This window comes from Amia ocellicauda, chromosome 12 (assembly GCF_036373705.1).
Source record: "Amia ocellicauda isolate fAmiCal2 chromosome 12, fAmiCal2.hap1, whole genome shotgun sequence".
Lineage (NCBI taxonomy): Eukaryota > Metazoa > Chordata > Actinopteri > Amiiformes > Amiidae > Amia > Amia ocellicauda.
In genome coordinates this window covers 39,135,609-39,144,138 of record NC_089861.1, presented here as the reverse complement: position 1 = coordinate 39,144,138, position 8,530 = coordinate 39,135,609, and the positions used below count along the sequence as shown (strand labels likewise).

At 44.2% G+C, this 8,530-nt stretch overlaps 1 non-coding gene across 1 annotated transcript; it reads right to left on the bottom strand.

Annotated features, from left to right (window-relative positions):
* Positions 1–1,983: 1,983 nt before the first annotated feature.
* Positions 1,984–2,074, bottom strand: trnar-ucu (transfer RNA arginine (anticodon UCU)). The gene is given in 2 exon segments: positions 1,984–2,019; positions 2,038–2,074. It is a non-coding gene; the product is annotated as a tRNA-Arg (tRNA).
* Positions 2,075–8,530: the final 6,456 nt, after the last annotated feature.

The window sequence follows — 8,530 nt, the reverse complement described above, 5'->3', positions numbered from 1 at the left end:
CAATGACTCCCAGCTCCAACATCTTCTGCACCTCTTCATTGACAGCCTACTTTTTGTAATAGGGGGTGCGATAGGGTTTGACACGCACGCAGTGGTCCAGTGCTGTGTGGATGTGGTGTTCAATGAGAAGTGTGAGCACGGGTCGGTGAGAAAAGACATGCTGGAAGCGGCACAATAAAGAGCAAACGTGCTGTTTCTGGGCGTTTGTTAAATGGGCGTTTGTTAAATTGAGTTCAGTGCGAACCTCAGAAACAGCGGCTTCAGACTCTTTATTGTGGGGGGAACTAAAAGCACCCAATGCTTCCTGCTCTCGCCACTTCTTCAGCATGTTCAGATGATAGATCTGCTTTTACCTCCGACGATCTGGGCGACACACCTCATAATCAACATCCCCTAAGCGGCGTGTGACCAAAAAGGGTCCCTGCCACTTAGCCAGCAGTTTAGATGTTGAATTTGGGAATAACACCAGTACCTTGTCCTTGGGTGAACGATCGTAACCGGGCTCTCCTGTTGTACATGCGCTGTTGTCGCTCCTGGGCCTGTAAGAGATGCAACTGTGCAAGTTTCCCCAGTGCCGATAGCCGATCTCTCATGTCCAGGATGTGCTGTACCATAGAGGTCTGGGAGGGGGCGGTCGCCTCCCAGTCCTCCTTTATTAAGTCGAGGATGCCCCTCAGCCGCCTCCCGTACAGCAGCTCGAAGGGAGAGAAGCCAGTGGACGTCTGGGGCACCTCGCGTACAGCGAACAGCAGGGGTGGCAATAACTTGTCCCAGTCCCAAGCGTCTGTGCTCACAAACTTACAGATCATGTTCTTTAGGGTTTTATTAAAGAGCTCCACTAGGGCGTCTGTCTGGGGATGATAGATTGAGGTCCTGATGGACTTTATCCCCAGCAGCCTACAGAGGTCTCGCATCACGCGTGACATGAATGGAGAGCCCTGATCTGTCAGGATTTCCTTTGGGATCCCCACCCGAGTGAAGACCTTAAACAGCTCCTCGGCGATCCTAGTCGCTGACATTGTCCGTAGACGAATTGCCTCCAGGTACCGAGTGGCATAGTCTACTATGACCAGCACAAATTGATACCCCGCGGAGCTTTTCTCCAACGGACCGATCAAATCCATCCCAATGCGCTCAAATGGTATCTCCATGAGAGGCAGCGGTACCAGCGGAGCCCACGGTACTGCACTGGCATTGGTCTTCTGGCACTCCGGACCACCATCTTTCTACCTCCTTTTTGATGCCTGGCCAGAAGAATCGGTCCATTATCCGGCTTAAGGTCTTGTCACGACACAGGTGACCTGCCCCAGCCAAATCAGATGAGAGCCTATGATCCTTAATATTAGATAGATAGTTTTCACTAGCGAGCACCCGGCCGGGCGATGTCCAGGCTGCCCGCAACGTCACCGTGGTTTTTCCAGGGGACCACACACTGCCGGGGGAGAGAGAAAAAGAAGGAGCTAAGGAGGCAGATTTGTTTTTGGGACAGGCAAGGCGAGAAGGGGAAGTGGGTCGGGGAGAAACATGTTTAGGTGTGGTGTTTGGCAACATGCTGGTATCCAGGACAGTCGGGTCAGAGGGGGTCTTGGGAATGGAAGGGAGGGTGCCCGCCGTCGGGCATCAGAAGGTGGCATCGTCCCGGGCAATGATGGTTCTCTGCCAGCCTGGTGCCAGCCTTCAGGTTGGACGTGGGAGATGGCAGATGAACTGCTCCAAGGCCACCAGGTCGGCAACTTCCGTGGCTTGAGCCAGCGGTGGCAGGCACCGGGAGCCAGGTTCGAACCGGAGGCTTCTGAGCTTTCGGCGCTGGCCGTCCGACGTCAGACCGACCCGGTCCAGGACACTGTCCCTCAGACTTTTGTAGTCTAGGGCATCCTCGGGACGAAGCACTCGGGTGGCAGGGGAGCCAGGCGTACCGCCCACTCCGACTCCGGCCAGTCGCAACACCGGGCAGTGCGCTTGAAGATGGCAAGAAGTGAGCACTGACTCTGGTGGGACTCGAACCCACAACCTTTGAATGACCACTGCCCTTTTCACTAGAAGTCCAACGCGCTATCCATTGCGCCACAGAGCCACACAAGTCATTTGTCACCATACTGTTCTGCACGCCTACTGATGACGGGGCATCTCAGCGTGCTTGTAGAAGTAGCATTTTCAGATGTGTTTTTTAATCCCTGTCTCGCTGATATTGACACAAAAGGAAATGATGGGTTCTTCTTTTAGATAATGCGGCTCATGTTGACTTGACTGTGAGGGGAAGTATTTGTCAAGCACACTGTCTGTGTCTGTCTGGCTGTCTGTGTGTGTCTGTGCTTGTGTGTGTGTGTCTCTGTGTGTGATGTGGGACAGTGCCCTGTCTGAGTGCCAAATATATTATATTCCCACCATTGTTGCAGCAAGATTGTGTAACCCATATATGAATTTAAGCTTTGTGTATGGCTCCGGAGAGGACAGGTACAGTAGTTCTGTGCAGGTGATTTTTAGAAAAACATTTTCATCCAAGGACATAGAAAGAACATAATGTAAGACACAGGAGACGTGTGTGTTAAAGTTTGAGGTACCTCATTACCATCATCTAGTTGCCCAGAAACCAAAGGGAGTCCTCTTGTATATGATAGCAAGTTCTTTAGAAAAACTTTAGATGTGTCTTGCCCAGTGACCATCTCCGGAGCGCTCAATAAACTTTTTTGGTATTATTTCAGTTAAATCAGGTCCTGATTATTCCTTGTCCGCCTGTTTATTGAGGGAGTAAAATTTGTCCCTATTAGTGCGTCTGTGTCTGTGTCTCTATGTGTGTGTGTCTGTGGAGGGTTGACATTTTTGATATCCATAACATCAGAGCAGATGAGCTGAACATGTTTCTCATTATGCACACTGGGCACACTATATTGAATAGCGATAACACTACACACATATGAACACCAAATTATTGCTGAATCTATAGTTATGTTAACTCTGAAAATGATAAAATGATCATCTGAAACACACAACAATAAAGCAACGAACATCATTCCACAAAGCAAAGCGAGCACATACAAGGATACTGTAAATTGTAACTGTACGCATACACTAATGTACAAGCACAATGACCATGAACTCAGACCCAATTCTTGGTGGGGGGGGTTTAAGACTAGAAAAGTCACTGGTGCCATCACTGGTATACATTGATTACAGATCGGGCCCTGTGTTCAGTGTGGCCACTGCTACCTACCTACATACCAGAGGAGGCTGGTGCATAGAGGTGCGAGAGAGCAGTTCTGGATCAAACACACCTGCTGCTGCGCTCTGCTCTCCAATGCGCACTGCAGGTCAGTCTCAGGACCAGACAGTGTGCAGTAAGTTGACCATTGAAATACTCTTGCTGTGCTGGATTTTATTTCTGCTATGACACTGACAATTTGATGAATGGTGATAGCTAGTTTAGGGTTACCATACATCAGAGGAGGCTGGTCCACAGAGGCAGAGGAGGTTGCTCCTCCTCTATCTTTGAGTGTTTAGCTGTTACTGTTTCTTCAGTTATATTTGTACTATATTACCTTGTTATAGTGTTAAAATGTATTTTCATTTAATAGTGTGGTTTTTCAAAGTAAATACTTTTTATATACATTAATCATATTAACTAAAACAAATATGATTTTCTTTTTAGTAAAAATAATACTAATCGTTAATGTTATTTATTGTTTGTTATTGATTGTTAAAAAAATATGTTTTAGCTCACAAGTTTTTGTGTTCTTTTCTTGGTAAATCATTTTAGCACCTTTTTGCCATGTATTGAACAAATAAGTGCTGTTTTTTATTTGACCTATTTGTATATATTTGCACAGTATATAATGTTACATAAGGGTCCAGGGATTGAATGTTACACTCATAACTTATTGTTCAGACATTAATACATAGATTTTGTTTTGCATGTAAATACTTGTTTGACGTCATAACACTTTGTTGTAAAAGGTACTTCTTAACATACAGTGTTAAAGATGCATTCTAGTGATGTTGGGGGGAGTTGTGTACCCATTCTCTCCAGTCAGGCATTTTCTTTATTTTTGCATATTAAGGGGACCCTATTTTGTTCACTAATACCATTCCCTCTTGCACTGAACACATGCTCAAGGAATGTGTCCATATTGAAGCACTTTTGGGGGTGAGGCGGGTGGAAAAGTTGTCTGTATTGTCTTGTGTTCATGGCAAGAAGGCATCACCGTTGTCTATTGTGTTCATTTTAAAATACATTTGTCACTAGCAAATGGTAGCAAATATGGTGGTACATTAATGCTGGATTGTTATGAATAGCCCAGCTTATCCTTGTAATTTGCTTCAATCTTGACTTACAAACTGAGTTTTTAAAACCAATTTTAAAAGCATGCCCCCAGACCCCCCTAGCAGACCTCTCTGTAATAATCATGGCCTCCTTATGGCCCCCGCCCCATTTTCAAAATCCTAGAATCAGTGAAATGATTTTTGTCCTGTTTTTCATGTTGTACAGAATTGATTTCTTATTATCATGGTTGTACAGTAAACTGTCCAATTTATTAATTCGGGACCGTTTAGCCTGGAGCTTAGGCTCACTCATATCTTCCTCTTGAAAGTGGCGACTGCAGACGATAGTATGAGGGGTTATGCTGAACTGCTCACACCAAATATTTTGTATCCACTTTTTGAGAGTATCTTCCATGGTAGGGAAAGTATGAAAAGAAAGCTCAACACGCAGTTGAACTAGAGGAAGCCTCACGCAGCGGGACATCTGATACCCCACTCCCCCGCTGTTATTGTGAAAATGGTGCGGTCGAAACACTTGGCCAGTCAGATGTGCGGAACACACTGATGTGCATTTTGCAGCTCAGCAAAGCGGAAACTGACTAGCGAGTCAAAATGCCTCACCAAAGGCAAAAATCAGGGGACAGAGAGGAAAAGGAATCGAAAGAAGCAGAGAGGCAATGGCCACATTTCTTGCAAGGCATGAACACCAGGTATGATAGGCGAAGCTGAACATGGCAAAAGTGAGGAGCTGGTAGACTCGCAAATAAAACGTCAGCTAGAAAGCTTAACCTTTAAGTAACGTTAGCACATTCACTTCACTAGATAAGAAAAAAAAACACTGCTTCACTGGCCATGAGAAGGGCTGTGTACCAACCCGGTATTAAACGGGCCCCGGTGCTAAATGATTAAAGACTGTAGTATTGATGAGCTCCGACGTTACGGTTCTTTTGAACGTGTCGGTGTCATTGGAAATCACGCAGCTGCAGCCGCTGCTCTGCTCTGTCGGACTGACACACACACACACACACACACACACACACACACACACTATGGCAGGGATGGCGAACCCGTAATGCAACGTCTGAATTTCAGTGTGAATACATACACAATAAAATAGCACCCTTCCCAGTAGCTAGAAATACCACGCATTAGGCTGCTATGGGTTAGATCATGGGTTTTCAAACCGGTCCTGGAGTACCCCCTGCCCTGCTGGTTTTTGTTCCAATTTAGGTTTTAATTACTTAATTGAATGGTATATTGCTTTGTTAGGTCAATTAAGGATTCAATTAAGCAATTTAAGACCTCAGTTGCAGTGAACATTTTGTCAGGGTTCACATCGCAAAATGTGAGACAAATTCACCTCCATTTGCGATGTATTTTCTTCATCGATTCGCTGATTCTGCAATGCATTAAAATACGTTTTTCCGTCCCAAATCAAGCATCGAAAATGCGTATAAGCAATGCTGAGGTACCTCCCCTTTAAGATACGCGTATTTTTTTTATTTTATTGTGACGCCCGAGAGGCGGCCCGCACTCCGTGCCCTGTTACCCGAATCCCGTCCCTCATTGGCCAGCGGGTCTGTCACTCATACAGGGCAGGGCTGTAGCTTTCCAATTACACCAGACACGCCCATATCCGAGTACTTGGCTGCGCTGCGGGTTTGTGTGAGAACAAATAATCACCACTTTTGATAATTGGTAGACCAATTTAAGTTGCTAATCAAGCAACTCGTGTTGCTAAGCAAAATTATATTTGATTAGCATAACTACTATGCAAATTTGAGACAACAAAATGTACGCTGCAGTTGGAACAAAAACCAGCAGGGCAGGGGGTACTCCAGGACCGGTTTGAAAACCACTGGGTTAGACGATTGCACTGACTCCTTTTTTCACACGCAAAATTACATCGAGAGCAACAGACATGGACGGTCACTACTACTGAGTTCAGGCAATAATTATTATGCATGCTATTTAAAGTCGTTCACATTGTCTGGCAAACCCAGCGGATTGTACATCACGCATCACACTCCCCTCACACAGACGCACACAAAGAAAGATATAGAGAGACACAGAGAGAGACAGATAGAGAGAGAGAGAGCGCTACAGTAATTAACGGAGCACAAGAGGTGGCCGCCGAGGCCACACAAAACACGACAAAGTCAGCACAGTTTCCAAATCGACCCTATTATTTAAAATATATTCAAACTCGGCATTTACGTTTTCAAAGGAGCACAATCTGCCGGTTGTCGTGGTTGGATCGATCCATAATAATGCTAACAATGTTCCAATTTACCAACTTACATAGCTAGCTAGCGTTAACTAATTTTACTCAGATCAGTGTAATGTGTGATGCGCTGCATCACTACACTGCATGCTAACGTCCGCAGTTTCACGCTGCAATGACGCAGTGACACAAATGGAACTGGCTGGCACTTATTCTGCTCGGTGATATTCTTGGTTGTTCCATGGTGGTGCTAAAGTGGGGCTGTAGCCTAACCAAGCCATACCCCGCCGCCACCCCTGACGCTGTGCAAGATTTCTATGAGGGCAATTATTGCTGTGAGTGACCTAGACAGATGTCATCATGGGCAGACTCTCTCTATATATTTTTTTTTTCACAATAATTCATATTGTCTTGTGCATCATAATAATTGTAACCAGGTGGCTGATGTGTACACTCTACCCTTGGCTAAATTACTGACCATGCCACTCGTTTCGCCCAAATAGTTTTAGATATAATGCGCACAACTCAGGTTTCCCCCTACAAGATCTTTTTAATCAAATAAAAGTAAGCAGAGACCGGAATAAATTGTACAAAATGTTTAACAGTTTATTACAAGCAAAAATCCAAGAATAAAAGCAGGATATGCAATAAACGATTCAATAATTATTCATCTTAAATGCCACAGGCGAACTGGGGTTAGTGAAGTAAAATAAACAAATAAACCACACTACAAACCAAACTCTAAATGTGAAAACAAATCGTGATCATTGTAACAACTCAACTCCAAAAAAGAAACCATTCAAATAAGAAACCCCAACTACCCGTTCACCAAGTGGTAATTAGACAGATGACTTTTAAAACTATTGTACGTTACAAATCATAATATAACAATAGTTTAAAGATGGATAAAAACAAAGAAAAAAATACATAAAATCCATTGTCAGCATGATTAAACAAAAGTTACCTAAAATGCAGTTTAAATCCAGTTACCTCGGGGAGGACAGGTATGCAGAGCAGCTTCCTTCATCCAAATCCTGTCACAGAAAGTTAGATGAGTTGGGAGCTGTGAACACAGGTGGGACTTGATAGGGGTGGGACACTTTCCTGGTTTTCTTCTATTTTTACCCCTGTCAGAGATCCCAGTTTAATACTAATGTCTAATCAGATTAATCTGTGTCCCAGTCTCCCTCTTTCATATGATATGCAAGTATTACTGATGTAACAAATATCATTTTATTTTCTAGAAAGGGGTGACGTGACACATTAGCTGACTAAAGTAGGTAGAAACTTTTTTTTTTTAATCTATGTACTATTTGTCAATAGTGAAGTCATGCTGGATTCCAAGACGTGTCTCAGGCTGCCCTCTGACAGAGAAGGAGCTTATTAAGGGCATGTGTTGTGTGCAGGGTATTGTTATTGTTGTATTGCTATGACCAGCAGTACATATTGTGATATTGTGGAGCAGTGTAGCACAGTCACTCAGAGATGGCTCACACTCTGGGCCCTCATTCACCACAGCCCAACACTATAATGGGGATCCCAGACTGACGGGTAGTGGCAAAATAAATCAGTTTTCTGTTGGTCTCAGTGTAGGATGTTGTTAATATACACTTCACTGCTGGGTTTACAGGTCACAGTGAATGTCTCTCCTGGCTGAACAGATTTCACTGATGGAGTCTGAGTCACAGTATACTGTCCGCTGGATTCTGGAAACGAAGAATAAAAATAATGCTTACATATATATGTAATATACATGAAAACAATCTGATTTGGTCTATGAGTTTGATGTGTGCCTGTTTAGATATTACAAAGAAATACATACAAAATGGAAATAATAAAATCAAAATAATTCCCACCCTGAGTGCATAGTGTCCAGATGAACATGGTGATGAAAGTCATTGTTGATGTGTATTGTGTTGGCATGAAGGGCAGCTGTCGGTCATGAAGTGTTAAACTCACAGGCTGTAAACACTCCCAGAGCACTAAAGCATGTGCTGCCAGTGCCAAGTGTCTCGTTGTCGGACCTGCTGCATGGATTCCCCAGATCAC